Source organism: Medicago sativa, chromosome 4 (assembly GCF_051527215.1).
Source record: "Medicago sativa cultivar Bolivia chromosome 4, Bolivia_mono, whole genome shotgun sequence".
Taxonomy (NCBI): domain Eukaryota; kingdom Viridiplantae; phylum Streptophyta; class Magnoliopsida; order Fabales; family Fabaceae; genus Medicago; species Medicago sativa.
This window is the reverse complement of record NC_140752.1, coordinates 31,693,776-31,716,048: the sequence shown is the minus strand read 5'-3', so window position 1 is coordinate 31,716,048 and position 22,273 is coordinate 31,693,776. Positions and strand designations below refer to the sequence as shown.

The following is a 22,273-nucleotide window of genomic DNA, read 5'->3' as shown; positions in this document are numbered from 1 at the left end:
CTTTTTGCCAAAATTTCGTGTTCTTTTTGTTAATTAGCGTAATTTTACGTCGTTTTTGAAAAATAAACTTCGATTGTATTTCATTTTTTTCGTTAATTAACGCAACCTAACTCTCTATTCTTTAATTAGCGTAATTTGACGTCTTTAATGAAAAATAAACTTAGAAATGCATATATACAATTACAACGCTTTACTTTCAGGTGCGATCATACCAGCACTAATGCACCGGATCCCATCAGAACTCCGCAGTTAAGCGTGCTTGGGCGAGAGTAGTACTAGGATGGGTGACCTCCTGGGAAGTCCTTGTGTTGCACCTCTTTTTGCCAAAATTTCGTGTTCTTTGCACCTCTTTTTGCCAAAATTTCGTGTTCTTTTTGTTAATTAGCGTAATTTTACGTCGTTTTTGAAAAATAAACTTCGATTGTATTTCATTTTTTTCGTTAATTAACGCAACCTAACACTCTATTCTTTAATTAGCGTAATTTGACGTCTTTAATGAAAAATAAACTTAGAAATGCATATATACAATTACAACGCTTTACTTTCAGGTGCGATCATACCAGCACTAATGCACCGGATCCCATCAGAACTCCGCAGTTAAGCGTGCTTGGGCGAGAGTAGTACTAGGATGGGTGACCTCCTGGGAAGTCCTTGTGTTGCACCTCTTTTTGCCAAAATTTCGTGTTCTTTGCACCTCTTTTTGCCAAAATTTCGTGTTCTTTTTGTTAATTAGCGTAATTTTACGTCGTTTTTGAAAAATAAACTTCGATTGTATTTCATTTTTTTCGTTAATTAACGCAACCTAACACTCTATTCTTTAATTAGCGTAATTTGACGTCTTTAATGAAAAATAAACTTAGAAATGCATATATACAATTACAACGCTTTACTTTCAGGTGCGATCATACCAGCACTAATGCACCGGATCCCATCAGAACTCCGCAGTTAAGCGTGCTTGGGCGAGAGTAGTACTAGGATGGGTGACCTCCTGGGAAGTCCTTGTGTTGCACCTCTTTTTGCCAAAATTTCGTGTTCTTTGCACCTCTTTTTGCCAAAATTTCGTGTTCTTTTTGTTAATTAGCGTAATTTTACGTCGTTTTTGAAAAATAAACTTCGATTGTATTTCATTTTTTTCGTTAATTAACGCAACCTAACTCTCTATTCTTTAATTAGCGTAATTTGACGTCTTTAATGAAAAATAAACTTAGAAATGCATATATACAATTACAACGCTTTACTTTCAGGTGCGATCATACCAGCACTAATGCACCGGATCCCATCAGAACTCCGCAGTTAAGCGTGCTTGGGCGAGAGTAGTACTAGGATGGGTGACCTCCTGGGAAGTCCTTGTGTTGCACCTCTTTTTGCCAAAATTTCGTGTTCTTTGCACCTCTTTTTGCCAAAATTTCGTGTTCTTTTTGTTAATTAGCGTAATTTTACGTCGTTTTTGAAAAATAAACTTCGATTGTATTTCATTTTTTTCGTTAATTAACGCAACCTAACACTCTATTCTTTAATTAGCGTAATTTGACGTCTTTAATGAAAAATAAACTTAGAAATGCATATATACAATTACAACGCTTTACTTTCAGGTGCGATCATACCAGCACTAATGCACCGGATCCCATCAGAACTCCGCAGTTAAGCGTGCTTGGGCGAGAGTAGTACTAGGATGGGTGACCTCCTGGGAAGTCCTTGTGTTGCACCTCTTTTTGCCAAAATTTCGTGTTCTTTGCACCTCTTTTAGCCAAAATTTCGTGTTCTTTTTGTTAATTAGCGTAATTTTACGTCGTTTTTGAAAAATAAACTTCGATTGTATTTCATTTTTTTCGTTAATTAACGCAACCTAACTCTCTATTCTTTAATTAGCGTAATTTGACGTCTTTAATGAAAAATAAACTTAGAAATGCATATATACAATTACAACGCTTTACTTTCAGGTGCGATCATACCAGCACTAATGCACCGGATCCCATCAGAACTCCGCAGTTAAGCGTGCTTGGGCGAGAGTAGTACTAGGATGGGTGACCTCCTGGGAAGTCCTTGTGTTGCACCTCTTTTTGCCAAAATTTCGTGTTCTTTGCACCTCTTTTTGCCAAAATTTCGTGTTCTTTTTGTTAATTAGCGTAATTTTACGTCGTTTTTGAAAAATAAACTTCGATTGTATTTCATTTTTTTCGTTAATTAACGCAACCTAACACTCTATTCTTTAATTAGCGTAATTTGACGTCTTTAATGAAAAATAAACTTAGAAATGCATATATACAATTACAACGCTTTACTTTCAGGTGCGATCATACCAGCACTAATGCACCGGATCCCATCAGAACTCCGCAGTTAAGCGTGCTTGGGCGAGAGTAGTACTAGGATGGGTGACCTCCTGGGAAGTCCTTGTGTTGCACCTCTTTTTGCCAAAATTTCGTGTTCTTTGCACCTCTTTTTGCCAAAATTTCGTGTTCTTTTTGTTAATTAGCGTAATTTTACGTCGTTTTTGAAAAATAAACTTCGATTGTATTTCATTTTTTTCGTTAATTAACGCAACCTAACTCTCTATTCTTTAATTAGCGTAATTTGACGTCTTTAATGAAAAATAAACTTAGAAATGCATATATACAATTACAACGCTTTACTTTCAGGTGCGATCATACCAGCACTAATGCACCGGATCCCATCAGAACTCCGCAGTTAAGCGTGCTTGGGCGAGAGTAGTACTAGGATGGGTGACCTCCTGGGAAGTCCTTGTGTTGCACCTCTTTTTGCCAAAATTTCGTGTTCTTTGCACCTCTTTTTGCCAAAATTTCGTGTTCTTTTTGTTAATTAGCGTAATTTTACGTCGTTTTTGAAAAATAAACTTCGATTGTATTTCATTTTTTTCGTTAATTAACGCAACCTAACTCTCTATTCTTTAATTAGCGTAATTTGACGTCTTTAATGAAAAATAAACTTAGAAATGCATATATACAATTACAACGCTTTACTTTCAGGTGCGATCATACCAGCACTAATGCACCGGATCCCATCAGAACTCCGCAGTTAAGCGTGCTTGGGCGAGAGTAGTACTAGGATGGGTGACCTCCTGGGAAGTCCTTGTGTTGCACCTCTTTTTGCCAAAATTTCGTGTTCTTTGCACCTCTTTTTGCCAAAATTTCGTGTTCTTTTTGTTAATTAGCGTAATTTTACGTCGTTTTTGAAAAATAAACTTCGATTGTATTTCATTTTTTTCGTTAATTAACGCAACCTAACACTCTATTCTTTAATTAGCGTAATTTGACGTCTTTAATGAAAAATAAACTTAGAAATGCATATATACAATTACAACGCTTTACTTTCAGGTGCGATCATACCAGCACTAATGCACCGGATCCCATCAGAACTCCGCAGTTAAGCGTGCTTGGGCGAGAGTGGTACTAGGATGGGTGACCTCCTGGGAAGTCCTTGTGTTGCACCTCTTTTTGCCAAAATTTCGTGTTCTTTGCACCTCTTTTTGCCAAAATTTCGTGTTCTTTTTGTTAATTAGCGTAATTTTACGTCGTTTTTGAAAAATAAACTTCGATTGTATTTCATTTTTTTCGTTAATTAACGCAACCTAACTCTCTATTCTTTAATTAGCGTAATTTGACGTCTTTAATGAAAAATAAACTTAGACATGCATATATACAATTACAACGCTTTACTTTCAGGTGCGATCATACCAGCACTAATGCACCGGATCCCATCAGAACTCCGCAGTTAAGCGTGCTTGGGCGAGAGTAGTACTAGGATGGGTGACCTCCTGGGAAGTCCTTGTGTTGCACCTCTTTTTGCCAAAATTTCGTGTTCTTTGCACCTCTTTTTGCCAAAATTTCGTGTTCTTTTTGTTAATTAGCGTAATTTTACGTCGTTTTTGAAAAATAAACTTCGATTGTATTTCATTTTTTTCGTTAATTAACGCAACCTAACTCTCTATTCTTTAATTAGCGTAATTTGACGTCTTTAATGAAAAATAAACTTAGAAATGCATATATACAATTACAACGCTTTACTTTCAGGTGCGATCATACCAGCACTAATGCACCGGATCCCATCAGAACTCCGCAGTTAAGCGTGCTTGGGCGAGAGTAGTACTAGGATGGGTGACCTCCTGGGAAGTCCTTGTGTTGCACCTCTTTTTGCCAAAATTTCGTGTTCTTTGCACCTCTTTTTGCCAAAATTTCGTGTTCTTTTTGTTAATTAGCGTAATTTTACGTCGTTTTTGAAAAATAAACTTCGATTGTATTTCATTTTTTTCGTTAATTAACGCAACCTAACTCTCTATTCTTTAATTAGCGTAATTTGACGTCTTTAATGAAAAATAAACTTAGAAATGCATATATACAATTACAACGCTTTACTTTCAGGTGCGATCATACCAGCACTAATGCACCGGATCCCATCAGAACTCCGCAGTTAAGCGTGCTTGGGCGAGAGTAGTACTAGGATGGGTGACCTCCTGGGAAGTCCTTGTGTTGCACCTCTTTTTGCCAAAATTTCGTGTTCTTTGCACCTCTTTTTGCCAAAATTTCGTGTTCTTTTTGTTAATTAGCGTAATTTTACGTCGTTTTTGAAAAATAAACTTCGATTGTATTTCATTTTTTTCGTTAATTAACGCAACCTAACACTCTATTCTTTAATTAGCGTAATTTGACGTCTTTAATGAAAAATAAACTTAGAAATGCATATATACAATTACAACGCTTTACTTTCAGGTGCGATCATACCAGCACTAATGCACCGGATCCCATCAGAACTCCGCAGTTAAGCGTGCTTGGGCGAGAGTAGTACTAGGATGGGTGACCTCCTGGGAAGTCCTTGTGTTGCACCTCTTTTTGCCAAAATTTCGTGTTCTTTGCACCTCTTTTAGCCAAAATTTCGTGTTCTTTTTGTTAATTAGCGTAATTTTACGTCGTTTTTGAAAAATAAACTTCGATTGTATTTCATTTTTTTCGTTAATTAACGCAACCTAACTCTCTATTCTTTAATTAGCGTAATTTGACGTCTTTAATGAAAAATAAACTTAGAAATGCATATATACAATTACAACGCTTTACTTTCAGGTGCGATCATACCAGCACTAATGCACCGGATCCCATCAGAACTCCGCAGTTAAGCGTGCTTGGGCGAGAGTAGTACTAGGATGGGTGACCTCCTGGGAAGTCCTTGTGTTGCACCTCTTTTTGCCAAAATTTCGTGTTGTTTGCACCTCTTTTTGCCAAAATTTCGTGTTCTTTTTGTTAATTAGCGTAATTTTACGTCGTTTTTGAAAAATAAACTTCGATTGTATTTCATTTTTTTCGTTAATTAACGCAACCTAACACTCTATTCTTTAATTAGCGTAATTTGACGTCTTTAATGAAAAATAAACTTAGAAATGCATATATACAATTACAACGCTTTACTTTCAGGTGCGATCATACCAGCACTAATGCACCGGATCCCATCAGAACTCCGCAGTTAAGCGTGCTTGGGCGAGAGTAGTACTAGGATGGGTGACCTCCTGGGAAGTCCTTGTGTTGCACCTCTTTTTGCCAAAATTTCGTGTTCTTTGCACCTCTTTTTGCCAAAATTTCGTGTTCTTTTTGTTAATTAGCGTAATTTTACGTCGTTTTTGAAAAATAAACTTCGATTGTATTTCATTTTTTTCGTTAATTAACGCAACCTAACTCTCTATTCTTTAATTAGCGTAATTTGACGTCTTTAATGAAAAATAAACTTAGAAATGCATATATACAATTACAACGCTTTACTTTCAGGTGCGATCATACCAGCACTAATGCACCGGATCCCATCAGAACTCCGCAGTTAAGCGTGCTTGGGCGAGAGTAGTACTAGGATGGGTGACCTCCTGGGAAGTCCTTGTGTTGCACCTCTTTTTGCCAAAATTTCGTGTTCTTTGCACCTCTTTTTGCCAAAATTTCGTGTTCTTTTTGTTAATTAGCGTAATTTTACGTCGTTTTTGAAAAATAAACTTCGATTGTATTTCATTTTTTTCGTTAATTAACGCAACCTAACTCTCTATTCTTTAATTAGCGTAATTTGACGTCTTTAATGAAAAATAAACTTAGAAATGCATATATACAATTACAACGCTTTACTTTCAGGTGCGATCATACCAGCACTAATGCACCGGATCCCATCAGAACTCCGCAGTTAAGCGTGCTTGGGCGAGAGTAGTACTAGGATGGGTGACCTCCTGGGAAGTCCTTGTGTTACACCTCTTTTTGCCAAAATTTCGTGTTCTTTGCACCTCTTTTTGCCAAAATTTCGTGTTCTTTTTGTTAATTAGCGTAATTTTACGTCGTTTTTGAAAAATAAACTTCGATTGTATTTCATTTTTTTCGTTAATTAACGCAACCTAACACTCTATTCTTTAATTAGCGTAATTTGACGTCTTTAATGAAAAATAAACTTAGAAATGCATATATACAATTACAACGCTTTACTTTCAGGTGCGATCATACCAGCACTAATGCACCGGATCCCATCAGAACTCCGCAGTTAAGCGTGCTTGGGCGAGAGTGGTACTAGGATGGGTGACCTCCTGGGAAGTCCTTGTGTTGCACCTCTTTTTGCCAAAATTTCGTGTTCTTTGCACCTCTTTTTGCCAAAATTTCGTGTTCTTTTTGTTAATTAGCGTAATTTTACGTCGTTTTTGAAAAATAAACTTCGATTGTATTTCATTTTTTTCGTTAATTAACGCAACCTAACTCTCTATTCTTTAATTAGCGTAATTTGACGTCTTTAATGAAAAATAAACTTAGACATGCATATATACAATTACAACGCTTTACTTTCAGGTGCGATCATACCAGCACTAATGCACCGGATCCCATCAGAACTCCGCAGTTAAGCGTGCTTGGGCGAGAGTAGTACTAGGATGGGTGACCTCCTGGGAAGTCCTTGTGTTGCACCTCTTTTTGCCAAAATTTCGTGTTCTTTGCACCTCTTTTTGCCAAAATTTCGTGTTCTTTTTGTTAATTAGCGTAATTTTACGTCGTTTTTGAAAAATAAACTTCGATTGTATTTCATTTTTTTCGTTAATTAACGCAACCTAACTCTCTATTCTTTAATTAGCGTAATTTGACGTCTTTAATGAAAAATAAACTTAGAAATGCATATATACAATTACAACGCTTTACTTTCAGGTGCGATCATACCAGCACTAATGCACCGGATCCCATCAGAACTCCGCAGTTAAGCGTGCTTGGGCGAGAGTAGTACTAGGATGGGTGACCTCCTGGGAAGTCCTTGTGTTGCACCTCTTTTTGCCAAAATTTCGTGTTCTTTGCACCTCTTTTTGCCAAAATTTCGTGTTCTTTTTGTTAATTAGCGTAATTTTACGTCGTTTTTGAAAAATAAACTTCGATTGTATTTCATTTTTTCGTTAATTAACGCAACCTAACACTCTATTCTTTAATTAGCGTAATTTGACGTCTTTAATGAAAAATAAACTTAGAAATGCATATATACAATTACAACGCTTTACTTTCAGGTGCGATCATACCAGCACTAATGCACCGGATCCCATCAGAACTCCGCAGTTAAGCGTGCTTGGGCGAGAGTAGTACTAGGATGGGTGACCTCCTGGGAAGTCCTTGTGTTGCACCTCTTTTTGCCAAAATTTCGTGTTCTTTGCACCTCTTTTAGCCAAAATTTCGTGTTCTTTTTGTTAATTAGCGTAATTTTACGTCGTTTTTGAAAAATAAACTTCGATTGTATTTCATTTTTTTCGTTAATTAACGCAACCTAACTCTCTATTCTTTAATTAGCGTAATTTGACGTCTTTAATGAAAAATAAACTTAGAAATGCATATATACAATTACAACGCTTTACTTTCAGGTGCGATCATACCAGCACTAATGCACCGGATCCCATCAGAACTCCGCAGTTAAGCGTGCTTGGGCGAGAGTAGTACTAGGATGGGTGACCTCCTGGGAAGTCCTTGTGTTGCACCTCTTTTTGCCAAAATTTCGTGTTCTTTGCACCTCTTTTTGCCAAAATTTCGTGTTCTTTTTGTTAATTAGCGTAATTTTACGTCGTTTTTGAAAAATAAACTTCGATTGTATTTCATTTTTTTCGTTAATTAACGCAACCTAACTCTCTATTCTTAAATTAGCGTAATTTGACGTCTTTAATGAAAAATAAACTTAGAAATGCATATATACAATTACAACGCTTTACTTTCAGGTGCGATCATACCAGCACTAATGCACCGAATCCCATCAGAACTCCGCAGTTAAGCGTGCTTGGGCGAGAGTAGTACTAGGATGGGTGACCTCCTGGGAAGTCCTTGTGTTGCACCTCTTTTTGCCAAAATTTCGTGTTCTTTGCACCTCTTTTTGCCAAAATTTCGTGTTCTTTTTCTTAATTAGCGTAATTTTACGTCGTTTTTGAAAAATAAACTTCGATTGTATTTCATTTTTTTCGTTAATTAACGCAACCTAACACTCTATTCTTTAATTAGCGTAATTTGACGTCTTTAATGAAAAATAAACTTAGAAATGCATATATACAATTACAACGCTTTACTTTCAGGTGCGATCATACCAGCACTAATGCACCGGATCCCATCAGAACTCCGCAGTTAAGCGTGCTTGGGCGAGAGTAGTACTAGGATGGGTGACCTCCTGGGAAGTCCTTGTGTTGCACCTCTTTTTGCCAAAATTTCGTGTTCGTTGCACCTCTTTTTGCCAAAATTTCGTGTTCTTTTTGTTAATTAGCGTAATTTTACGTCGTTTTTGAAAAATAAACTTCGATTGTATTTCATTTTTTTCGTTAATTAACGCAACCTAACTCTCTATTCTTTAATTAGCGTAATTTGACGTCTTTAATGAAAAATAAACTTAGAAATGCATATATACAATTACAACGCTTTACTTTCAGGTGCGATCATACCAGCACTAATGCACCGGATCCCATCAGAACTCCGCAGTTAAGCGTGCTTGGGCGAGAGTAGTACTAGGATGGGTGACCTCCTGGGAAGTCCTTGTGTTGCACCTCTTTTTGCCAAAATTTCGTGTTCTTTGCACCTCTTTTTGCCAAAATTTCGTGTTCTTTTTGTTAATTAGCGTAATTTTACGTCGTTTTTGAAAAATAAACTTCGATTGTATTTCATTTTTTTCGTTAATTAACGCAACCTAACTCTCTATTCTTTAATTAGCGTAATTTGACGTCTTTAATGAAAAATAAACTTAGAAATGCATATATACAATTACAACGCTTTACTTTCAGGTGCGATCATACCAGCACTAATGCACCGGATCCCATCAGAACTCCGCAGTTAAGCGTGCTTGGGCGAGAGTAGTACTAGGATGGGTGACCTCCTGGGAAGTCCTTGTGTTGCACCTCTTTTTGCCAAAATTTCGTGTTCTTTGCACCTCTTTTTGCCAAAATTTCGTGTTCTTTTTGTTAATTAGCGTAATTTTACGTCGTTTTTGAAAAATAAACTTCGATTGTATTTCATTTTTTTCGTTAATTAACGCAACCTAACACTCTATTCTTTAATTAGCGTAATTTGACGTCTTTAATGAAAAATAAACTTAGAAATGCATATATACAATTACAACGCTTTACTTTCAGGTGCGATCATACCAGCACTAATGCACCGGATCCCATCAGAACTCCGCAGTTAAGCGTGCTTGGGCGAGAGTAGTACTAGGATGGGTGACCTCCTGGGAAGTCCTTGTGTTGCACCTCTTTTTGCCAAAATTTCGTGTTCTTTGCACCTCTTTTTGCCAAAATTTCGTGTTCTTTTTGTTAATTAGCGTAATTTTACGTCGTTTTTGAAAAATAAACTTCGATTGTATTTCATTTTTTTCGTTAATTAACGCAACCTAACTCTCTATTCTTTAATTAGCGTAATTTGACGTCTTTAATGAAAAATAAACTTAGAAATGCATATATACAATTACAACGCTTTACTTTCAGGTGCGATCATACCAGCACTAATGCACCGGATCCCATCAGAACTCCGCAGTTAAGCGTGCTTGGGCGAGAGTAGTACTAGGATGGGTGACCTCCTGGGAAGTCCTTGTGTTGCACCTCTTTTTGCCAAAATTTCCTGTTCTTTGCACCTCTTGCACCTCTTTTTGCCAAAATTTCGTGTTCTTTGCACCTCTTTTTGCCAAAATTTCGTGTTCTTTTTGTTAATTAGCGTAATTTTACGTCGTTTTTGAAAAATAAACTTCGATTGTATTTCATTTTTTTCGTTAATTAACGCAACCTAACACTCTATTCTTTAATTAGCGTAATTTGACGTCTTTAATGAAAAATAAACTTAGAAATGCATATATACAATTACAACGCTTTACTTTCAGGTGCGATCATACCAGCACTAATGCACCGGATCCCATCAGAACTCCGCAGTTAAGCGTGCTTGGGCGAGAGTAGTACTAGGATGGGTGACCTCCTGGGAAGTCCTTGTGTTGCACCTCTTTTTGCCAAAATTCCGTGTTCTTTGCACCTCTTTTTGCCAAAATTTCGTGTTCTTTTTGTTAATTAGCGTAATTTTACGTCGTTTTTAAAAAATAAACTTCGATTGTATTTCATTTTTTTCGTTAATTAACGCAACCTAACACTCTATTCTTTAATTAGCGTAATTTGACGTCTTTAATGAAAAATAAACTTAGAAATGCATATATACAATTACAACGCTTTACTTTCAGGTGCGATCATACCAGCACTAATGCACCGGATCCCATCAGAACTCCGCAGTTAAGCGTGCTTGGGCGAGAGTAGTACTAGGATGGGTGACCTCCTGGGAAGTCCTTGTGTTGCACCTCTTTTTGCCAAAATTTCGTGTTCTTTGCACCTCTTTTTGCCAAAATTTCGTGTTCTTTTTGTTAATTAGCGTAATTTTACGTCGTTTTTGAAAAATAAACTTCGATTGTATTTCATTTTTTTCGTTAATTAACGCAACCTAACTCTCTATTCTTTAATTAGCGTAATTTGACGTCTTTAATGAAAAATAAACTTAGAAATGCATATATACAATTACAACGCTTTACTTTCAGGTGCGATCATACCAGCACTAATGCACCGGATCCCATCAGAACTCCGCAGTTAAGCGTGCTTGGGCGAGAGTAGTACTAGGATGGGTGACCTCCTGGGAAGTCCTTGTGTTGCACCTCTTTTTGCCAAAATTTCGTGTTCTTTGCACCTCTTGCACCTCTTTTTGCCAAAATTTCGTGTTCTTTGCACCTCTTTTTGCCAAAATTTCGTGTTCTTTTTGTTAATTAGCGTAATTTTACGTCGTTTTTGAAAAATAAACTTCGATTGTATTTCATTTTTTTCGTTAATTAACGCAACCTAACACTCTATTCTTTAATTAGCGTAATTTGACGTCTTTAATGAAAAATAAACTTAGAAATGCATATATACAATTACAACGCTTTACTTTCAGGTGCGATCATACCAGCACTAATGCACCGGATCCCATCAGAACTCCGCAGTTAAGCGTGCTTGGGCGAGAGTAGTACTAGGATGGGTGACCTCCTGGGAAGTCCTTGTGTTGCACCTCTTTTTGCCAAAATTTCGTGTTCGTTGCACCTCTTTTTGCCTAAATTTCGTGTTCTTTTTGTTAATTAGCGTAATTTTACGTCGTTTTTGAAAAATAAACTTCGATTGTATTTCATTTTTTTCGTTAATTAACGCAACCTAACTCTCTATTCTTTAATTAGCGTAATTTGACGTCTTTAATGAAAAATAAACTTAGAAATGCATATATACAATTACAACGCTTTACTTTCAGGTGCGATCATACCAGCACTAATGCACCGGATCCCATCAGAACTCCGCAGTTAAGCGTGCTTGGGCGAGAGTAGTACTAGGATGGGTGACCTCCTGGGAAGTCCTTGTGTTGCACCTCTTTTTGCCAAAATTTCGTGTTCTTTGCACCTCTTTTTGCCAAAATTTCGTGTTCTTTTTGTTAATTAGCGTAATTTTACGTCGTTTTTGAAAAATAAACTTCGATTGTATTTCATTTTTTCGTTAATTAACGCAACCTAACACTCTATTCTTTAATTAGCGTAATTTGACGTCTTTAATGAAATATAAACTTAGAAATGCATATATACAATTACAACGCTTTACTTTCAGGTGCGATCATACCAGCACTAATGCACCGGATCCCATCAGAACTCCGCAGTTAAGCGTGCTTGGGCGAGAGTAGTACTAGGATGGGTGACCTCCTGGGAAGTCCTTGTGTTGCACCTCTTTTTGCCAAAATTTCGTGTTCTTTGCACCTCTTTTAGCCAAAATTTCGTGTTCTTTTTGTTAATTAGCGTAATTTTACGTCGTTTTTGAAAAATAAACTTCGATTGTATTTCATTTTTTTCGTTAATTAACGCAACCTAACTCTCTATTCTTTAATTAGCGTAATTTGACGTCTTTAATGAAAAATAAACTTAGAAATGCATATATACAATTACAACGCTTTACTTTCAGGTGCGATCATACCAGCACTAATGCACCGGATCCCATCAGAACTCCGCAGTTAAGCGTGCTTGGGCGAGAGTAGTACTAGGATGGGTGACCTCCTGGGAAGTCCTTGTGTTGCACCTCTTTTTGCCAAAATTTCGTGTTCTTTGCACCTCTTTTTGCCAAAATTTCGTGTTCTTTTTGTTAATTAGCGTAATTTTACGTCGTTTTTGAAAAATAAACTTCGATTGTATTTCATTTTTTTCGTTAATTAACGCAACCTAACTCTCTATTCTTAAATTAGCGTAATTTGACGTCTTTAATGAAAAATAAACTTAGAAATGCATATATACAATTACAACGCTTTACTTTCAGGTGCGATCATACCAGCACTAATGCACCGAATCCCATCAGAACTCCGCAGTTAAGCGTGCTTGGGCGAGAGTAGTACTAGGATGGGTGACCTCCTGGGAAGTCCTTGTGTTGCACCTCTTTTTGCCAAAATTTCGTGTTCTTTGCACCTCTTTTTGCCAAAATTTCGTGTTCTTTTTCTTAATTAGCGTAATTTTACGTCGTTTTTGAAAAATAAACTTCGATTGTATTTCATTTTTTTCGTTAATTAACGCAACCTAACACTCTATTCTTTAATTAGCGTAATTTGACGTCTTTAATGAAAAATAAACTTAGAAATGCATATATACAATTACAACGCTTTACTTTCAGGTGCGATCATACCAGCACTAATGCACCGGATCCCATCAGAACTCCGCAGTTAAGCGTGCTTGGGCGAGAGTAGTACTAGGATGGGTGACCTCCTGGGAAGTCCTTGTGTTGCACCTCTTTTTGCCAAAATTTCGTGTTCGTTGCACCTCTTTTTGCCAAAATTTCGTGTTCTTTTTGTTAATTAGCGTAATTTTACGTCGTTTTTGAAAAATAAACTTCGATTGTATTTCATTTTTTTCGTTAATTAACGCAACCTAACTCTCTATTCTTTAATTAGCGTAATTTGACGTCTTTAATGAAAAATAAACTTAGAAATGCATATATACAATTACAACGCTTTACTTTCAGGTGCGATCATACCAGCACTAATGCACCGGATCCCATCAGAACTCCGCAGTTAAGCGTGCTTGGGCGAGAGTAGTACTAGGATGGGTGACCTCCTGGGAAGTCCTTGTGTTGCACCTCTTTTTGCCAAAATTTCGTGTTCTTTGCACCTCTTTTTGCCAAAATTTCGTGTTCTTTTTGTTAATTAGCGTAATTTTACGTCGTTTTTGAAAAATAAACTTCGATTGTATTTCATTTTTTTCGTTAATTAACGCAACCTAACTCTCTATTCTTTAATTAGCGTAATTTGACGTCTTTAATGAAAAATAAACTTAGAAATGCATATATACAATTACAACGCTTTACTTTCAGGTGCGATCATACCAGCACTAATGCACCGGATCCCATCAGAACTCCGCAGTTAAGCGTGCTTGGGCGAGAGTAGTACTAGGATGGGTGACCTCCTGGGAAGTCCTTGTGTTGCACCTCTTTTTGCCAAAATTTCGTGTTCTTTGCACCTCTTTTTGCCAAAATTTCGTGTTCTTTTTGTTAATTAGCGTAATTTTACGTCGTTTTTGAAAAATAAACTTCGATTGTATTTCATTTTTTTCGTTAATTAACGCAACCTAACACTCTATTCTTTAATTAGCGTAATTTGACGTCTTTAATGAAAAATAAACTTAGAAATGCATATATACAATTACAACGCTTTACTTTCAGGTGCGATCATACCAGCACTAATGCACCGGATCCCATCAGAACTCCGCAGTTAAGCGTGCTTGGGCGAGAGTAGTACTAGGATGGGTGACCTCCTGGGAAGTCCTTGTGTTGCACCTCTTTTTGCCAAAATTTCGTGTTCTTTGCACCTCTTTTTGCCAAAATTTCGTGTTCTTTTTGTTAATTAGCGTAATTTTACGTCGTTTTTGAAAAATAAACTTCGATTGTATTTCATTTTTTTCGTTAATTAACGCAACCTAACTCTCTATTCTTTAATTAGCGTAATTTGACGTCTTTAATGAAAAATAAACTTAGAAATGCATATATACAATTACAACGCTTTACTTTCAGGTGCGATCATACCAGCACTAATGCACCGGATCCCATCAGAACTCCGCAGTTAAGCGTGCTTGGGCGAGAGTAGTACTAGGATGGGTGACCTCCTGGGAAGTCCTTGTGTTGCACCTCTTTTTGCCAAAATTTCGTGTTCTTTGCACCTCTTGCACCTCTTTTTGCCAAAATTTCGTGTTCTTTGCACCTCTTTTTGCCAAAATTTCGTGTTCTTTTTGTTATTTAGCGTAATTTTACGTCGTTTTTGAAAAATAAACTTCGATTGTATTTCATTTTTTTCGTTAATTAACGCAACCTAACACTCTATTCTTTAATTAGCGTAATTTGACGTCTTTAATGAAAAATAAACTTAGAAATGCATATATACAATTACAACGCTTTACTTTCAGGTGCGATCATACCAGCACTAATGCACCGGATCCCATCAGAACTCCGCAGTTAAGCGTGCTTGGGCGAGAGTAGTACTAGGATGGGTGACCTCCTGGGAAGTCCTTGTGTTGCACCTCTTTTTGCCAAAATTCCGTGTTCTTTGCACCTCTTTTTGCCAAAATTTCGTGTTCTTTTTGTTAATTAGCGTAATTTTACGTCGTTTTTAAAAAATAAACTTCGATTGTATTTCATTTTTTTCGTTAATTAACGCAACCTAACACTCTATTCTTTAATTAGCGTAATTTGACGTCTTTAATGAAAAATAAACTTAGAAATGCATATATACAATTACAACGCTTTACTTTCAGGTGCGATCATACCAGCACTAATGCACCGGATCCCATCAGAACTCCGCAGTTAAGCGTGCTTGGGCGAGAGTAGTACTAGGATGGGTGACCTCCTGGGAAGTCCTTGTGTTGCACCTCTTTTTGCCAAAATTTCGTGTTCTTTGCACCTCTTTTTGCCAAAATTTCGTGTTCTTTTTGTTAATTAGCGTAATTTTACGTCGTTTTTGAAAAATAAACTTCGATTGTATTTCATTTTTTTCGTTAATTAACGCAACCTAACTCTCTATTCTTTAATTAGCGTAATTTGACGTCTTTAATGAAAAATAAACTTAGAAATGCATATATACAATTACAACGCTTTACTTTCAGGTGCGATCATACCAGCACTAATGCACCGGATCCCATCAGAACTCCGCAGTTAAGCGTGCTTGGGCGAGAGTAGTACTAGGATGGGTGACCTCCTGGGAAGTCCTTGTGTTGCACCTCTTTTTGCCAAAATTTCGTGTTCTTTGCACCTCTTGCACCTCTTTTTGCCAAAATTTCGTGTTCTTTGCACCTCTTTTTGCCAAAATTTCGTGTTCTTTTTGTTAATTAGCGTAATTTTACGTCGTTTTTGAAAAATAAACTTCGATTGTATTTCATTTTTTTCGTTAATTAACGCAACCTAACACTCTATTCTTTAATTAGCGTAATTTGACGTCTTTAATGAAAAATAAACTTAGAAATGCATATATACAATTACAACGCTTTACTTTCAGGTGCGATCATACCAGCACTAATGCACCGGATCCCATCAGAACTCCGCAGTTAAGCGTGCTTGGGCGAGAGTAGTACTAGGATGGGTGACCTCCTGGGAAGTCCTTGTGTTGCACCTCTTTTTGCCAAAATTCCGTGTTCTTTGCACCTCTTTTTGCCAAAATTTCGTGTTCTTTTTGTTAATTAGCGTAATTTTACGTCGTTTTTAAAAAATAAACTTCGATTGTATTTCATTTTTTTCGTTAATTAACGCAACCTAACACTCTATTCTTTAATTAGCGTAATTTGACGTCTTTAATGAAAAATAAACTTAGAAATGCATATATACAATTACAACGCTTTACTTTCAGGTGCGATCATACCAGCACTAATGCACCGGATCCCATCAGAACTCCGCAGTTAAGCGTGCTTGGGCGAGAGTAGTACTAGGATGGGTGACCTCCTGGGAAGTCCTTGTGTTGCACCTCTTTTTGCCAAAATTTCGTGTTCTTTGCACCTCTTTTAGCCAAAATTTCGTGTTCTTTTTGTTAATTAGCGTAATTTTACGTCGTTTTTGAAAAATAAACTTCGATTGTATTTCATTTTTTTCGTTAATTAACGCAACCTAACTCTCTATTCTTTAATTAGCGTAATTTGACGTCTTTAATGAAAAATAAACTTAGAAATGCATATATACAATTACAACGCTTTACTTTCATGTGCGATCATACCAGCACTAATGCACCGGATCCCATCAGAACTCCGCAGTTAAGCGTGCTTGGGCGAGAGTAGTACTAGGATGGGTGACCTCCTGGGAAGTCCTTGTGTTGCACCTCTTTTTGCCAAAATTTCGTGTTCTTTGCACCTCTTTTTGCCAAAATTTCGTGTTCTTTTTGTTAATTAGCGTAATTTTACGTCGTTTTTGAAAAATAAACTTCGATTGTATTTCATTTTTTTCGTTAATTAACGCAACCTAACTCTCTATTCTCTAATTAGCGTAATTTGACGTCTTTAATGAAAAATAAACTTAGAAATGCATATATACAATTACAACGCTTTACTTTCAGGTGCGATCATACCAGCACTAATGCACCGAATCCCATCAGAACTCCGCAGTTAAGCGTGCTTGGGCGAGAGTAGTACTAGGATGGGTGACCTCCTGGGAAGTCCTTGTGTTGCACCTCTTTTTGCCAAAATTTCGTGTTCTTTGCACCTCTTTTTGCCAAAATTTCGTGTTCTTTTTCTTAATTAGCGTAATTTTACGTCGTTTTTGAAAAATAAACTTCGATTGTATTTCATTTTTTTCGTTAATTAACGCAACCTAACACTCTATTCTTTAATTAGCGTAATTTGACGTCTTTAATGAAAAATAAACTTAGAAATGCATATATACAATTACAACGCTTTACTTTCAGGTGCGATCATACCAGCACTAATGCACCGGATCCCATCAGAACTCCGCAGTTAAGCGTGCTTGGGCGAGAGTAGTACTAGGATGGGTGACCTCCTGGGAAGTCCTTGTGTTGCACCTCTTTTTGCCAAAATTTCGTGTTCGTTGCACCTCTTTTTGCCAAAATTTCGTGCTCTTTTTGTTAATTAGCGTAATTTTACGTCGTTTTTGAAAAATAAACTTCGATTGTATTTCATTTTTTTCGTTAATTAACGCAACCTAACTCTCTATTCTTTAATTAGCGTAATTTGACGTCTTTAATGAAAAATAAACTTAGAAATGCATATATACAATTACAACGCTTTACTTTCAGGTGCGATCATACCAGCACTAATGCACCGGATCCCATCAGAACTCCGCAGTTAAGCGTGCTTGGGCGAGAGTAGTACTAGGATGGGTGACCTCCTGGGAAGTCCTTGTGTTGCACCTCTTTTTGCCAAAATTTCGTGTTCTTTGCACCTCTTTTTGCCAAAATTTCGTGTTCTTTTTGTTAATTAGCGTAATTTTACGTCGTTTTTGAAAAATAAACTTCGATTGTATTTCATTTTTTTCGTTAATTAACGCAACCTAACTCTCTATTCTTTAATTAGCGTAATTTGACGTCTTTAATGAAAAATAAACTTAGAAATGCATATATACAATTACAACGCTTTACTTTCAGGTGCGATCATACCAGCACTAATGCACCGGATCCCATCAGAACTCCGCAGTTAAGCGTGCTTGGGCGAGAGTAGTACTAGGATGGGTGACCTCCTGGGAAGTCCTTGTGTTGCACCTCTTTTTGCCAAAATTTCGTGTTCTTTGCACCTCTTTTTGCCAAAATTTCGTGTTCTTTTTGTTAATTAGCGTAATTTTACGTCGTTTTTGAAAAATAAACTTCGATTGTATTTCATTTTTTTCGTTAATTAACGCAACCTAACACTCTATTCTTTAATTAGCGTAATTTGACGTCTTTAATGAAAAATAAACTTAGAAATGCATATATACAATTACAACGCTTTACTTTCAGGTGCGATCATACCAGCACAAATGCACCGGATCCCATCAGAACTCCGCAGTTAAGCGTGCTTGGGCGAGAGTAGTACTAGGATGGGTGACCTCCTGGGAAGTCCTTGTGTTGCACCTCTTTTTGCCAAAATTTCGTGTTCTTTGCACCTCTTTTTGCCAAAATTTCGTGTTCTTTTTGTTAATTAGCGTAATTTTACGTCGTTTTTGAAAAATAAACTTCGATTGTATTTCATTTTTTTCGTTAATTAACGCAACCTAACACTCTATTCTTTAATTAGCGTAATTTGACGTCTTTAATGAAAAATAAACTTAGAAATGCATATATACAATTACAACGCTTTACTTTCAGGTGCGATCATACCAGCACTAATGCACCGGATCCCATCAGAACTCCGCAGTTAAGCGTGCTTGGGCGAGAGTAGTACTAGGATGGGTGGCCTCCTGGGAAGTCCTTGTGTTGCACCTCTTTTTGCCAAAATTTCGTGTTCTTTGCACCTCTTTTTGCCAAAATTTCGTGTTCTTTTTGTTAATTAGCGTAATTTTACGTCGTTTTTGAAAAATAAACTTCGATTGTATTTCATTTTTTTCGTTAATTAACGCAACCTAACTCTCTATTCTTTAATTAGCGTAATTTGACGTCTTTAATGAAAAATAAACTTAGAAATGCATATATACAATTACAACGCTTTACTTTCAGGTGCGATCATACCAGCACTAATGCACCGGATCCCATCAGAACTCCGCAGTTAAGCGTGCTTGGGCGAGAGTAGTACTAGGATGGGTGACCTCCTGGGAAGTCCTTGTGTTGCACCTCTTTTTGCCAAAATTTCGTGTTCTTTGCACCTCTTGCACCTCTTTTTGCCAAAATTTCGTGTTCTTTGCACCTCTTTTTGCCAAAATTTCGTGTTCTTTTTGTTAATTAGCGTAATTTTATGTCGTTTTTGAAAAATAAACTTCGATTGTATTTCATTTTTTTCGTTAATTAACGCAACCTAACACTCTATTCTTTAATTAGCGTAATTTGACGTCTTTAATGAAAAATAAACTTAGAAATGCATATATACAATTACAACGCTTTACTTTCAGGTGCGATCATACCAGCACTAATGCACCGGATCCCATCAGAACTCCGCAGTTAAGCGTGCTTGGGCGAGAGTAGTACTAGGATGGGTGACCTCCTGGGAAGTCCTTGTGTTGCACCTCTTTTTGCCAAAATTTCGTGTTCTTTGCACCTCTTTTTGCCAAAATTTCGTGTTCTTTTTGTTAATTAGCGTAATTTTACGTCGTTTTTGAAAAATAAACTTCGATTGTATTTCATTTTTTTCGTTAATTAACGCAACCTAACACTCTATTCTTTAATTAGCGTAATTTGACGTCTTTAATGAAAAATAAACTTAGAAATGCATATATACAATTACAACGCTTTACTTTCAGGTGCGATCATACCAGCACTAATGCACCGGATCCCATCAGAACTCCGCAGTTAAGCGTGCTTGGGCGAGAGTAGTACTAGGATGGGTGACCTCCTGGGAAGTCCTTGTGTTGCACCTCTTTTTGCCAAAATTTCGTGTTCGTTGCACCTCTTTTTGCCAAAATTTCGTGCTCTTTTTGTTAATTAGCGTAATTTTACGTCGTTTTTGAAAAATAAACTTCGATTGTATTTCATTTTTTTCGTTAATTAACGCAACCTAACTCTCTATTCTTTAATTAGCGTAATTTGACGTCTTTAATGAAAAATAAACTTAGAAATGCATATATACAATTACAACGCTTTACTTTCAGGTGCGATCATACCAGCACTAATGCACCGGATCCCATCAGAACTCCGCAGTTAAGCGTGCTTGGGCGAGAGTAGTACTAGGATGGGTGACCTCCTGGGAAGTCCTTGTGTTGCACCTCTTTTTGCCAAAATTTCGTGTTCTTTGCACCTCTTTTTGCCAAAATTTCGTGTTCTTTTTGTTAATTAGCGTAATTTTACGTCGTTTTTGAAAAATAAACTTCGATTGTATTTCATTTTTTTCGTTAATTAACGCAACCTAACTCTCTATTCTTTAATTAGCGTAATTTGACGTCTTTAATGAAAAATAAACTTAGAAATGCATATATACAATTACAACGCTTTACTTTCAGGTGCGATCATACCAGCACTAATGCACCGGATCCCATCAGAACTCCGCAGTTAAGCGTGCTTGGGCGAGAGTAGTACTAGGATGGGTGACCTCCTGGGAAGTCCTTGTGTTGCACCTCTTTTTGCCAAAATTTCGTGTTCTTTGCACCTCTTTTTGCCAAAATTTCGTGTTCTTTTTGTTAATTAGCGTAATTTTACGTCGTTTTTGAAAAATAAACTTCGATTGTATTTCATTCTTTTCGTTAATTAACGCAACCTAACACTCTATTCTTTAATTAGCGTAATTTGACGTCTTTAATGAAAAATAAACTTAGAAATGCATATATACAATTACAACGCTTTACTTTCAGGTGCGATCATACCAGCACAAATGCACCGGATCCCATCAGAACTCCGCAGTTAAGCGTGCTTGGGCGAGAGTAGTACTAGGATGGGTGACCTCCTGGGAAGTCCTTGTGTTGCACCTCTTTTTGCCAAAATTTCGTGTTCTTTGCACCTCTTTTTGCCAAAATTTCGTGTTCTTTTTGTTAATTAGCGTAATTTTACGTCGTTTTTGAAAAATAAACTTCGATTGTATTTCATTTTTTTCGTTAATTAACGCAACCTAACACTCTATTCTTTAATTAGCGTAATTTGACGTCTTTAATGAAAAATAAACTTAGAAATGCATATATACAATTACAACGCTTTACTTTCAGGTGCGATCATACCAGCACTAATGCACCGGATCCCATCAGAACTCCGCAGTTAAGCGTGCTTGGGCGAGAGTAGTACTAGGATGGGTGGCCTCCTGGGAAGTCCTTGTGTTGCACCTCTTTTTGCCAAAATTTCGTGTTCTTTGCACCTCTTTTTGCCAAAATTTCGTGTTCTTTTTGTTAATTAGCGTAATTTTACGTCGTTTTTGAAAAATAAACTTCGATTGTATTTCATTTTTTTCGTTAATTAACGCAACCTAACTCTCTATTCTTTAATTAGCGTAATTTGACGTCTTTAATGAAAAATAAACTTAGAAATGCATATATACAATTACAACGCTTTACTTTCAGGTGCGATCATACCAGCACTAATGCACCGGATCCCATCAGAACTCCGCAGTTAAGCGTGCTTGGGCGAGAGTAGTACTAGGATGGGTGACCTCCTGGGAAGTCCTTGTGTTGCACCTCTTTTTGCCAAAATTTCGTGTTCTTTGCACCTCTTGCACCTCTTTTTGCCAAAATTTCGTGTTCTTTGCACCTCTTTTTGCCAAAACTTCGTGTTCTTTTTGTTAATTAGCGTAATTTTACGTCGTTTTTGAAAAATAAACTTCGATTGTATTTCATTTTTTTCGTTAATTAACGCAACCTAACACTCTATTCTTTAATTAGCGTAATTTGACGTCTTTAATGAAAAATAAACTTAGAAATGCATATATACAATTACAACGCTTTACTTTCAGGTGCGATCATACCAGCACTAATGCACCGGATCCCATCAGAACTCCGCAGTTAAGCGTGCTTGGGCGAGAGTAGTACTAGGATGGGTGACCTCCTGGGAAGTCCTTGTGTTGCACCTCTTTTTGCCAAAATTTCGTGTTCTTTGCACCTCTTTTTGCCAAAATTTCGTGTTCTTTTTGTTAATTAGCGTAATTTTACGTCGTTTTTGAAAAATAAACTTCGATTGTATTTCATTTTTTTCGTTAATTAACGCAA

The 22,273-nt window shown here is 36.8% G+C and overlaps 63 non-coding genes across 63 annotated transcripts; all 63 read left to right on the top strand.

Moving 5' to 3' along the window:
- The first annotated feature begins 198 nt into the window (after positions 1 to 198).
- On the top strand, positions 199 to 317 carry LOC146928569 (5S ribosomal RNA). Its single transcript, XR_015008643.1, has one exon. It is a non-coding gene; the product is annotated as a 5S ribosomal RNA (ribosomal RNA).
- Positions 318 to 546: 229 nt separating this feature from the next.
- On the top strand, positions 547 to 665 carry LOC146928568 (5S ribosomal RNA). Its single transcript, XR_015008642.1, has one exon. It is a non-coding gene; the product is annotated as a 5S ribosomal RNA (ribosomal RNA).
- A 229-nt stretch (positions 666 to 894) lies between these two features.
- LOC146928567 (5S ribosomal RNA) lies at positions 895 to 1,013 on the top strand. The gene has a single exon (XR_015008641.1). It is a non-coding gene; the product is annotated as a 5S ribosomal RNA (ribosomal RNA).
- A 229-nt stretch (positions 1,014 to 1,242) lies between these two features.
- LOC146928566 (5S ribosomal RNA) lies at positions 1,243 to 1,361 on the top strand. Its single transcript, XR_015008640.1, has one exon. It is a non-coding gene; the product is annotated as a 5S ribosomal RNA (ribosomal RNA).
- Positions 1,362 to 1,590: 229 nt separating this feature from the next.
- Positions 1,591 to 1,709, top strand: LOC146928565 (5S ribosomal RNA). Its single transcript, XR_015008639.1, has one exon. It is a non-coding gene; the product is annotated as a 5S ribosomal RNA (ribosomal RNA).
- Positions 1,710 to 1,938: 229 nt separating this feature from the next.
- Positions 1,939 to 2,057, top strand: LOC146928564 (5S ribosomal RNA). Its single transcript, XR_015008637.1, has one exon. It is a non-coding gene; the product is annotated as a 5S ribosomal RNA (ribosomal RNA).
- Positions 2,058 to 2,286: 229 nt separating this feature from the next.
- On the top strand, positions 2,287 to 2,405 carry LOC146928563 (5S ribosomal RNA). Its single transcript, XR_015008636.1, has one exon. It is a non-coding gene; the product is annotated as a 5S ribosomal RNA (ribosomal RNA).
- A 229-nt stretch (positions 2,406 to 2,634) lies between these two features.
- Positions 2,635 to 2,753, top strand: LOC146928562 (5S ribosomal RNA). Its single transcript, XR_015008635.1, has one exon. It is a non-coding gene; the product is annotated as a 5S ribosomal RNA (ribosomal RNA).
- A 229-nt stretch (positions 2,754 to 2,982) lies between these two features.
- Positions 2,983 to 3,101, top strand: LOC146928561 (5S ribosomal RNA). Its single transcript, XR_015008634.1, has one exon. It is a non-coding gene; the product is annotated as a 5S ribosomal RNA (ribosomal RNA).
- Positions 3,102 to 3,330: 229 nt separating this feature from the next.
- On the top strand, positions 3,331 to 3,449 carry LOC146928560 (5S ribosomal RNA). Its single transcript, XR_015008873.1, has one exon. It is a non-coding gene; the product is annotated as a 5S ribosomal RNA (ribosomal RNA).
- A 229-nt stretch (positions 3,450 to 3,678) lies between these two features.
- Positions 3,679 to 3,797, top strand: LOC146928559 (5S ribosomal RNA). The gene has a single exon (XR_015008633.1). It is a non-coding gene; the product is annotated as a 5S ribosomal RNA (ribosomal RNA).
- Positions 3,798 to 4,026: 229 nt separating this feature from the next.
- On the top strand, positions 4,027 to 4,145 carry LOC146928558 (5S ribosomal RNA). Its single transcript, XR_015008631.1, has one exon. It is a non-coding gene; the product is annotated as a 5S ribosomal RNA (ribosomal RNA).
- Positions 4,146 to 4,374: 229 nt separating this feature from the next.
- Positions 4,375 to 4,493, top strand: LOC146928557 (5S ribosomal RNA). The gene has a single exon (XR_015008630.1). It is a non-coding gene; the product is annotated as a 5S ribosomal RNA (ribosomal RNA).
- Positions 4,494 to 4,722: 229 nt separating this feature from the next.
- Positions 4,723 to 4,841, top strand: LOC146928556 (5S ribosomal RNA). Its single transcript, XR_015008629.1, has one exon. It is a non-coding gene; the product is annotated as a 5S ribosomal RNA (ribosomal RNA).
- A 229-nt stretch (positions 4,842 to 5,070) lies between these two features.
- Positions 5,071 to 5,189, top strand: LOC146928555 (5S ribosomal RNA). Its single transcript, XR_015008628.1, has one exon. It is a non-coding gene; the product is annotated as a 5S ribosomal RNA (ribosomal RNA).
- A 229-nt stretch (positions 5,190 to 5,418) lies between these two features.
- Positions 5,419 to 5,537, top strand: LOC146928554 (5S ribosomal RNA). Its single transcript, XR_015008627.1, has one exon. It is a non-coding gene; the product is annotated as a 5S ribosomal RNA (ribosomal RNA).
- A 229-nt stretch (positions 5,538 to 5,766) lies between these two features.
- LOC146928553 (5S ribosomal RNA) lies at positions 5,767 to 5,885 on the top strand. Its single transcript, XR_015008626.1, has one exon. It is a non-coding gene; the product is annotated as a 5S ribosomal RNA (ribosomal RNA).
- Positions 5,886 to 6,114: 229 nt separating this feature from the next.
- Positions 6,115 to 6,233, top strand: LOC146928552 (5S ribosomal RNA). Its single transcript, XR_015008928.1, has one exon. It is a non-coding gene; the product is annotated as a 5S ribosomal RNA (ribosomal RNA).
- A 229-nt stretch (positions 6,234 to 6,462) lies between these two features.
- LOC146928551 (5S ribosomal RNA) lies at positions 6,463 to 6,581 on the top strand. Its single transcript, XR_015008872.1, has one exon. It is a non-coding gene; the product is annotated as a 5S ribosomal RNA (ribosomal RNA).
- Positions 6,582 to 6,810: 229 nt separating this feature from the next.
- LOC146928550 (5S ribosomal RNA) lies at positions 6,811 to 6,929 on the top strand. Its single transcript, XR_015008625.1, has one exon. It is a non-coding gene; the product is annotated as a 5S ribosomal RNA (ribosomal RNA).
- A 229-nt stretch (positions 6,930 to 7,158) lies between these two features.
- On the top strand, positions 7,159 to 7,277 carry LOC146928549 (5S ribosomal RNA). Its single transcript, XR_015008624.1, has one exon. It is a non-coding gene; the product is annotated as a 5S ribosomal RNA (ribosomal RNA).
- Positions 7,278 to 7,505: 228 nt separating this feature from the next.
- Positions 7,506 to 7,624, top strand: LOC146928548 (5S ribosomal RNA). The gene has a single exon (XR_015008623.1). It is a non-coding gene; the product is annotated as a 5S ribosomal RNA (ribosomal RNA).
- Positions 7,625 to 7,853: 229 nt separating this feature from the next.
- Positions 7,854 to 7,972, top strand: LOC146928547 (5S ribosomal RNA). The gene has a single exon (XR_015008622.1). It is a non-coding gene; the product is annotated as a 5S ribosomal RNA (ribosomal RNA).
- Positions 7,973 to 8,201: 229 nt separating this feature from the next.
- On the top strand, positions 8,202 to 8,320 carry LOC146928546 (5S ribosomal RNA). Its single transcript, XR_015008952.1, has one exon. It is a non-coding gene; the product is annotated as a 5S ribosomal RNA (ribosomal RNA).
- Positions 8,321 to 8,549: 229 nt separating this feature from the next.
- LOC146928545 (5S ribosomal RNA) lies at positions 8,550 to 8,668 on the top strand. Its single transcript, XR_015008620.1, has one exon. It is a non-coding gene; the product is annotated as a 5S ribosomal RNA (ribosomal RNA).
- Positions 8,669 to 8,897: 229 nt separating this feature from the next.
- LOC146928544 (5S ribosomal RNA) lies at positions 8,898 to 9,016 on the top strand. Its single transcript, XR_015008619.1, has one exon. It is a non-coding gene; the product is annotated as a 5S ribosomal RNA (ribosomal RNA).
- Positions 9,017 to 9,245: 229 nt separating this feature from the next.
- LOC146928543 (5S ribosomal RNA) lies at positions 9,246 to 9,364 on the top strand. Its single transcript, XR_015008618.1, has one exon. It is a non-coding gene; the product is annotated as a 5S ribosomal RNA (ribosomal RNA).
- A 229-nt stretch (positions 9,365 to 9,593) lies between these two features.
- Positions 9,594 to 9,712, top strand: LOC146928542 (5S ribosomal RNA). The gene has a single exon (XR_015008617.1). It is a non-coding gene; the product is annotated as a 5S ribosomal RNA (ribosomal RNA).
- Positions 9,713 to 9,941: 229 nt separating this feature from the next.
- LOC146928541 (5S ribosomal RNA) lies at positions 9,942 to 10,060 on the top strand. Its single transcript, XR_015008616.1, has one exon. It is a non-coding gene; the product is annotated as a 5S ribosomal RNA (ribosomal RNA).
- Positions 10,061 to 10,330: 270 nt separating this feature from the next.
- On the top strand, positions 10,331 to 10,449 carry LOC146928540 (5S ribosomal RNA). Its single transcript, XR_015008615.1, has one exon. It is a non-coding gene; the product is annotated as a 5S ribosomal RNA (ribosomal RNA).
- Positions 10,450 to 10,678: 229 nt separating this feature from the next.
- LOC146928539 (5S ribosomal RNA) lies at positions 10,679 to 10,797 on the top strand. Its single transcript, XR_015008614.1, has one exon. It is a non-coding gene; the product is annotated as a 5S ribosomal RNA (ribosomal RNA).
- A 229-nt stretch (positions 10,798 to 11,026) lies between these two features.
- Positions 11,027 to 11,145, top strand: LOC146928538 (5S ribosomal RNA). The gene has a single exon (XR_015008613.1). It is a non-coding gene; the product is annotated as a 5S ribosomal RNA (ribosomal RNA).
- Positions 11,146 to 11,415: 270 nt separating this feature from the next.
- LOC146928537 (5S ribosomal RNA) lies at positions 11,416 to 11,534 on the top strand. The gene has a single exon (XR_015008612.1). It is a non-coding gene; the product is annotated as a 5S ribosomal RNA (ribosomal RNA).
- A 229-nt stretch (positions 11,535 to 11,763) lies between these two features.
- On the top strand, positions 11,764 to 11,882 carry LOC146928536 (5S ribosomal RNA). Its single transcript, XR_015008611.1, has one exon. It is a non-coding gene; the product is annotated as a 5S ribosomal RNA (ribosomal RNA).
- A 228-nt stretch (positions 11,883 to 12,110) lies between these two features.
- On the top strand, positions 12,111 to 12,229 carry LOC146928535 (5S ribosomal RNA). The gene has a single exon (XR_015008609.1). It is a non-coding gene; the product is annotated as a 5S ribosomal RNA (ribosomal RNA).
- Positions 12,230 to 12,458: 229 nt separating this feature from the next.
- Positions 12,459 to 12,577, top strand: LOC146928534 (5S ribosomal RNA). Its single transcript, XR_015008608.1, has one exon. It is a non-coding gene; the product is annotated as a 5S ribosomal RNA (ribosomal RNA).
- A 229-nt stretch (positions 12,578 to 12,806) lies between these two features.
- On the top strand, positions 12,807 to 12,925 carry LOC146928533 (5S ribosomal RNA). Its single transcript, XR_015008951.1, has one exon. It is a non-coding gene; the product is annotated as a 5S ribosomal RNA (ribosomal RNA).
- A 229-nt stretch (positions 12,926 to 13,154) lies between these two features.
- On the top strand, positions 13,155 to 13,273 carry LOC146928532 (5S ribosomal RNA). Its single transcript, XR_015008607.1, has one exon. It is a non-coding gene; the product is annotated as a 5S ribosomal RNA (ribosomal RNA).
- Positions 13,274 to 13,502: 229 nt separating this feature from the next.
- Positions 13,503 to 13,621, top strand: LOC146928531 (5S ribosomal RNA). The gene has a single exon (XR_015008606.1). It is a non-coding gene; the product is annotated as a 5S ribosomal RNA (ribosomal RNA).
- Positions 13,622 to 13,850: 229 nt separating this feature from the next.
- On the top strand, positions 13,851 to 13,969 carry LOC146928530 (5S ribosomal RNA). Its single transcript, XR_015008605.1, has one exon. It is a non-coding gene; the product is annotated as a 5S ribosomal RNA (ribosomal RNA).
- A 229-nt stretch (positions 13,970 to 14,198) lies between these two features.
- Positions 14,199 to 14,317, top strand: LOC146928529 (5S ribosomal RNA). The gene has a single exon (XR_015008604.1). It is a non-coding gene; the product is annotated as a 5S ribosomal RNA (ribosomal RNA).
- Positions 14,318 to 14,546: 229 nt separating this feature from the next.
- LOC146928528 (5S ribosomal RNA) lies at positions 14,547 to 14,665 on the top strand. Its single transcript, XR_015008603.1, has one exon. It is a non-coding gene; the product is annotated as a 5S ribosomal RNA (ribosomal RNA).
- A 270-nt stretch (positions 14,666 to 14,935) lies between these two features.
- Positions 14,936 to 15,054, top strand: LOC146928527 (5S ribosomal RNA). Its single transcript, XR_015008602.1, has one exon. It is a non-coding gene; the product is annotated as a 5S ribosomal RNA (ribosomal RNA).
- Positions 15,055 to 15,283: 229 nt separating this feature from the next.
- LOC146928526 (5S ribosomal RNA) lies at positions 15,284 to 15,402 on the top strand. The gene has a single exon (XR_015008601.1). It is a non-coding gene; the product is annotated as a 5S ribosomal RNA (ribosomal RNA).
- Positions 15,403 to 15,631: 229 nt separating this feature from the next.
- Positions 15,632 to 15,750, top strand: LOC146928525 (5S ribosomal RNA). The gene has a single exon (XR_015008600.1). It is a non-coding gene; the product is annotated as a 5S ribosomal RNA (ribosomal RNA).
- Positions 15,751 to 16,020: 270 nt separating this feature from the next.
- Positions 16,021 to 16,139, top strand: LOC146928524 (5S ribosomal RNA). The gene has a single exon (XR_015008598.1). It is a non-coding gene; the product is annotated as a 5S ribosomal RNA (ribosomal RNA).
- Positions 16,140 to 16,368: 229 nt separating this feature from the next.
- Positions 16,369 to 16,487, top strand: LOC146928523 (5S ribosomal RNA). The gene has a single exon (XR_015008597.1). It is a non-coding gene; the product is annotated as a 5S ribosomal RNA (ribosomal RNA).
- Positions 16,488 to 16,716: 229 nt separating this feature from the next.
- Positions 16,717 to 16,835, top strand: LOC146928522 (5S ribosomal RNA). Its single transcript, XR_015008874.1, has one exon. It is a non-coding gene; the product is annotated as a 5S ribosomal RNA (ribosomal RNA).
- Positions 16,836 to 17,064: 229 nt separating this feature from the next.
- Positions 17,065 to 17,183, top strand: LOC146928521 (5S ribosomal RNA). Its single transcript, XR_015008950.1, has one exon. It is a non-coding gene; the product is annotated as a 5S ribosomal RNA (ribosomal RNA).
- Positions 17,184 to 17,412: 229 nt separating this feature from the next.
- On the top strand, positions 17,413 to 17,531 carry LOC146928520 (5S ribosomal RNA). Its single transcript, XR_015008596.1, has one exon. It is a non-coding gene; the product is annotated as a 5S ribosomal RNA (ribosomal RNA).
- A 229-nt stretch (positions 17,532 to 17,760) lies between these two features.
- On the top strand, positions 17,761 to 17,879 carry LOC146928519 (5S ribosomal RNA). Its single transcript, XR_015008595.1, has one exon. It is a non-coding gene; the product is annotated as a 5S ribosomal RNA (ribosomal RNA).
- Positions 17,880 to 18,108: 229 nt separating this feature from the next.
- LOC146928518 (5S ribosomal RNA) lies at positions 18,109 to 18,227 on the top strand. Its single transcript, XR_015008594.1, has one exon. It is a non-coding gene; the product is annotated as a 5S ribosomal RNA (ribosomal RNA).
- Positions 18,228 to 18,456: 229 nt separating this feature from the next.
- Positions 18,457 to 18,575, top strand: LOC146928517 (5S ribosomal RNA). The gene has a single exon (XR_015008831.1). It is a non-coding gene; the product is annotated as a 5S ribosomal RNA (ribosomal RNA).
- A 229-nt stretch (positions 18,576 to 18,804) lies between these two features.
- LOC146928516 (5S ribosomal RNA) lies at positions 18,805 to 18,923 on the top strand. Its single transcript, XR_015008852.1, has one exon. It is a non-coding gene; the product is annotated as a 5S ribosomal RNA (ribosomal RNA).
- A 229-nt stretch (positions 18,924 to 19,152) lies between these two features.
- Positions 19,153 to 19,271, top strand: LOC146928515 (5S ribosomal RNA). The gene has a single exon (XR_015008593.1). It is a non-coding gene; the product is annotated as a 5S ribosomal RNA (ribosomal RNA).
- Positions 19,272 to 19,541: 270 nt separating this feature from the next.
- On the top strand, positions 19,542 to 19,660 carry LOC146928514 (5S ribosomal RNA). The gene has a single exon (XR_015008592.1). It is a non-coding gene; the product is annotated as a 5S ribosomal RNA (ribosomal RNA).
- Positions 19,661 to 19,889: 229 nt separating this feature from the next.
- On the top strand, positions 19,890 to 20,008 carry LOC146928513 (5S ribosomal RNA). The gene has a single exon (XR_015008591.1). It is a non-coding gene; the product is annotated as a 5S ribosomal RNA (ribosomal RNA).
- A 229-nt stretch (positions 20,009 to 20,237) lies between these two features.
- LOC146928512 (5S ribosomal RNA) lies at positions 20,238 to 20,356 on the top strand. The gene has a single exon (XR_015008590.1). It is a non-coding gene; the product is annotated as a 5S ribosomal RNA (ribosomal RNA).
- Positions 20,357 to 20,585: 229 nt separating this feature from the next.
- LOC146928511 (5S ribosomal RNA) lies at positions 20,586 to 20,704 on the top strand. Its single transcript, XR_015008589.1, has one exon. It is a non-coding gene; the product is annotated as a 5S ribosomal RNA (ribosomal RNA).
- A 229-nt stretch (positions 20,705 to 20,933) lies between these two features.
- LOC146928510 (5S ribosomal RNA) lies at positions 20,934 to 21,052 on the top strand. Its single transcript, XR_015008830.1, has one exon. It is a non-coding gene; the product is annotated as a 5S ribosomal RNA (ribosomal RNA).
- Positions 21,053 to 21,281: 229 nt separating this feature from the next.
- On the top strand, positions 21,282 to 21,400 carry LOC146928509 (5S ribosomal RNA). Its single transcript, XR_015008851.1, has one exon. It is a non-coding gene; the product is annotated as a 5S ribosomal RNA (ribosomal RNA).
- A 229-nt stretch (positions 21,401 to 21,629) lies between these two features.
- On the top strand, positions 21,630 to 21,748 carry LOC146928508 (5S ribosomal RNA). The gene has a single exon (XR_015008587.1). It is a non-coding gene; the product is annotated as a 5S ribosomal RNA (ribosomal RNA).
- Positions 21,749 to 22,018: 270 nt separating this feature from the next.
- On the top strand, positions 22,019 to 22,137 carry LOC146928507 (5S ribosomal RNA). Its single transcript, XR_015008586.1, has one exon. It is a non-coding gene; the product is annotated as a 5S ribosomal RNA (ribosomal RNA).
- The last annotated feature ends 136 nt before the right edge of the window (positions 22,138 to 22,273 follow it).